This window comes from Triticum urartu, chromosome 7A (assembly GCF_056163025.1).
Source record: "Triticum urartu cultivar PI428250 chromosome 7A, HENAU_Tu73, whole genome shotgun sequence".
Classification (NCBI taxonomy): domain Eukaryota; kingdom Viridiplantae; phylum Streptophyta; class Magnoliopsida; order Poales; family Poaceae; genus Triticum; species Triticum urartu.
Window position 1 is genome coordinate 646050843 of NC_141879.1, and position 5033 is coordinate 646055875.

The window sequence follows — 5033 nt, forward strand, 5'->3', positions numbered from 1 at the left end:
TAAATTATTTGGGCAGCCCTTACTAAAGAAGACCGAAGATTTCGACAAGTTAACTCTGTGCGCAGAAGCTTTGCAATAACTCTTCATCAAGGAGGACAACTCAGTTGCTCCATCTACACTGGCTTTAACAAATAGCAGGCTATCATCCGCAAAGAGCTAATGGCTTACGAGGGGGGGGGGGCAAATTCAAGTGAGGAGCGATGATTCATTTTTTGATTTTAAGAGGCAGGAAAGGCCCTCCGCTGCAAGAAAAAACATGTATGGAGAAATTGGGTCCCCCGATCGGATCCCCTGGATGGGGTGAATTCTTCGAGTTTACCACCATTATAGAGCGCAAAAAAATTAACTAAACTCACCATCCGCATAATTAGAGGAACCCAAAATCGTGCAAACCCCATCATAGCACTAGGTAGTCCCTGAAAAATTGCGGAAGCCCAAGTTCAGCCAGCCCATGTACATTGCGGGAGTGTACGTTTGCTCAACTTCCTCGCCTTCTCGCATTATAATTGGTTTAGCGGTCATGCAGACATATGGCAGGCCATGGCCCATTACATATCAGTTGGTTCACTCGGCCCGCTACCCACTCGTGTGCTTGTTAGAGCTCATCGGAAAATGTCCACTACAAACTCATGTGCATTATGTGGAGCTGCGGATTCTTGGAGGCATTCTCTTCTTGAATGCACCAAGGCGAGGTGTGTTTGGGCACTCGTCAATGTGAAGCTAGCGGAACACTTGTGCGAAACAATGGTGCCCAGTGCAAGGCAATGGTTGTTTCCGATGATTCAGACACTATCACATGGATACGTCGTCAGCCTCTCAGTGGCACTATGGGCTATTTGGTGGGCAAGATGACAAATTATCCACGACGAAGTTTATCAACACCCTTCGGACACACACCTTTTCATCGACAGGTTCATAGCAGACCTCGACTTAGTCCCACAAAAGGTGGTAATAAACCAAGCTACATCTAGGGTCGTTGTTCAAAGACCAAAGGCACCTCTGCCAGGATACACAAAGATCCATGCAAACGCTAGTCTGGCTGGCAATGACATAGCAGGCTCTGCAGCAGTAGTGTGCGGGGGCGCAACCGGCCTTTTCCATGACAGTCCGGCCCTTACCATCCATGGAATTAACGAGGTTGCAACGCTAGAAGCGATAGTTTGTCGTGAAGCCTTGTGCCTCGCCGACGATTTGTTGCTTAAAATTTCATTACTGCATCGGACTCTCAGCAGGTGGTTAGTGATATTGAGAAGGAAACGAACAATGGCTATGGACATATCATAAAGGAAATAAAGCAGCGAGCAACAAACTACAAGTGTAAATTCAACTTTAAAGGCCGAGCTGTGAAGTGTGAACACATATGTAGATAGTTTAGCTAAATTTACGAATTCTTTGGACGAGAGGCACCATGTTTAGTTCACCCCCACATCCAGTTTGTATTATTCTTCATGCTACTTTTGATCACTAAAATTTAGCTTACCCCCTAAAAAAACTGTGTGCCTGTTTTTTTTTCACTCGATTTTCTCGTCCATCTACTCGTTTAAGATATCCTTTTTATATCCCACTCCATGTGAAATTTGAGCAACAAAGCTTGGTTTAACCCCTACAAAAATCTACTGGTTCAAGAAAAAAAAAAGCAGTTTTATAAATTCTGGAAAATTTGGTGAGATAAAAAATGTCCATGTATTAAAAGAAGTTAAAAACTTTTAAAAATGTTTCTAGATTTAAAGATATTAAATTTTTTTAAAAATGTTCGTCAATTTTTAAAAAGTTCATTTATTTTAAACATATCACGAACTTAGAAAATCCCAACTTTAAGAAAATTTTCATGAATTTGAATTTTTTTTGTTAATATGAAAATGTTTCATAAATTTTTTAAATGTCCATGAATCTAAAACTAAATTTTCATTTTATTCTATTGTAATTTTTTATAAATTTTGAAAAGTGTGGAAATTTTAAAAGTAAAAAAATAAACAAAAAAGAAAATAAAAACTTGAAAGAAGACGAACAGAAAAATGGAGATATAGACTAACGGGCTGGCCCATTAGCGCAGGCGGGGGGTACGTGAATGATCACTATACCCAGATCCACTTGCCTGGAGGTCTGGATGTCGCTGAAGGTAGACGCTGATGGGCTGGCCCATTTGAAGGTCTGGAGGTCGAGCGCGTGAAAATAAACGCCAAAAACAAACCGCACCAACCAAAACCGTAATCTACTGGTTTGGAAGCAGCGCGAGGTTTTTAACTATAGAAAAAATTTTGAAATTTTTCGAACAACTCAAGAAAATCGAAAACAAAAATAGAAAAAGTGACAAACGTGAAACCCTTTTTAAAACCATGAAAAAAATTTAAAATCCGAACAAACTTTTCAAACATGAACAATTACTGAAAAGTTGAACACAATTTTCGAAATTTCAAATAAAAGAGTATTTTTAATATACATTAAACATTTTTGTAACATACACTGAACAATTTTTATATACACACTCAACATTTTTGTGATATATACCGAACAAATTTAAAATATACATTGAACATTTATGTAATGTATGCTGAACTATTTTAAAATACAAATCAAACATTTTTGTGATATATCCTGAACAAATTTAAAATATACATTAAACATTTCTGTAATGTACGCTGAACAACTTTTGAATTGTGAACAAAGTTTTAAAACCTTTGTGTTTTTTATGAAAATAAGGAATTTTAAACTTTTTTGAAAACAAATGATGAAAATAAATACAAAAAAGCATAAATAAAAAGAAAAAGAAAAAGGAACAGAAATAGAAACAGAATTTGAAAAAACAGAAACGATAAAAGAAAAAAGAAACAGGAAAAATCAGAAAACCGGCAAAGAGTATAAAAAACGGTTTAGGGAACCTTCTACAAGGTTCCCAAAACCGGTTTGCCTGGCATTTCTTTAATTCGCCGAGGTGGGCCGGGCCGTCACGCGCAGCTGCTCGAGCGCTTCAGCGAAGCCACTTCTCCTGGACGCTCGGGGGCGGCAAATAGGATCCACCTGCCTCGTCTGCCCACTCGATGTGCTAGTTTACCGCTCTTTTTTGTTGTTCCTCTACTGGTTTAAGACAAAAACATTTCACTAAATACCAGTTTTCTAAATTATGAAAACGGTGAAATAAAAAAATTGCGGATTGAGAAAAATTAACGAATTTGAAAATGTCCCGAAATTTGAAAATGGTCAGGAATTTGAGAAAATCCAAAAAATTTAAATATTTAAGTATTTTAAAATACTCAAGAATTCCAAAAACGTCATGGTTTTAATAAGTACACAAACTTTTTAAAAAGTTCACGAATATGAAAAAGGTTTGCATTTAGAAAATGTTCACGAATTTACAAAAAATATCATGAATTTGTAAAATATTCATGGATTAAAAAAGTGTCCATGAAGCTTAAAATGAATTTTAAAAATTGATTATAAATTGAAAAAGCAAATACACAGAGGAAAAAAATGATCGAAAGCTTCTAGAAGCTTCAAAAAGGTGAAACAAACTTCTACATGGGCCGGTCCACTTGTCATATATACATAGGAGGCGTATGCAATGTCTACAGAAATAGTAGTAACCACCCCCTTAAGCACCAATTAGGGAATTCTCCCGCCCTATGTACAAAATAGGTCAGGTAAAGCCTCTTTATCTCCCTCCAAGCAGCACCTAGAGGACTATCTCACTCAAAAGAAAAAAAAGGAAAAGAAGGCTCGTGTACCATGTCCCATTCGTATACCAAAAGGACCGAAGATGTGGGCTAGCTTTTTTTTTAGCAGAAAAAGTATCCTTTATTGAATATTCAAACACATAGGGATACATATGATATCGGGCAGAGTAGCAAGCCACACATGGCGCCCGGGAGGGAGAGAAGCAGCCGCCTTAGCTAAGGCATGAGCTTCCTCATTATGTTTCCTATTCTCATGCACAAACTGAATATCTTGGATCGAACGCCTCCTGTGCTTGATCTCCTCCAAGATAGCAACATATCGACATGGGGTACCAGTATGGATATTGGAGATCACCTCGAGACAGTCTGATGCAACACACACGGATTGAGCATGGAGGTCCGCACTCCGCAGCAAGCGCAAGGGACTCGTTGCACGCCTGGGCTTCGAGTATAGTTGGGTCAAGCAAACCCTCGAAAATAACCACGGAAGCACCCAGAAACATGCTATGCCTGTCCCTGCAGATCACCGCCGAAGCTCCTCGGTCTCCAACCTTGGAAAGGCCGCCATCAACACTAATTTTCACGTCATGCTTCGCCGGCGGGAGCCAGGTCATCCGAACTGATCGGTCGCGCTGCGCTGATTCTCCCCGGGCCGTTACATGCAAGTCCCTGGCCGTAGCATGTAGGTCCTTGGATTTTGCAGTTCGGTCCCTGGGTCGCTCTTTCCCGTCGGGGATCGCCTCCAGCTCTGACAAAAATTTCTCAATGAACATGTGCGTACTTAGTGGACTTTGGTACTGATCATCATGAATAGCTCGACGCCGTGCCCACCAAATAGCCCACATCGTCACGAGGACGCGCGCAAGCTCCATTGAAGGAAGAGTATCAACAAGCCACAGCATCCACAACTTTGCGTCATCCATCCGGTTCGAGACAATGGTTTCCGTGAGATCCTCATCAGCTAGTGCCCAAACGCATCTCGCCATCTTGCAATCAAAGAGCGAGTGACGCCACGTATCCACCGCCACCTTGCATAGGGTGCACTCCGGTGTTTCAGCCATGCTCTGGTGCTTGCGGACTTCTCCCGTAGGGATGGAAGATTTGGCCAATCTTCATGCAAAAATTCTAACTTTGGAAGGGACCGAAGCTCCCCACAACTTTGTCCAAGATCGGCGATTAGACTCGAGGCGCGAGTGGCCATCGTTATGCTCTAGCCAGTCCGTCCGCTGTTGCTTTGTGGAGGCCAAGAGTCTATATGCAGACCGTACTCTGAAAACACCCCTTTTCTCATAATGCCAAGACCAAAAATCATCACGGACTCTTGATCTTAACGGGATATTAAGGATTGCTTCGACGTCGATG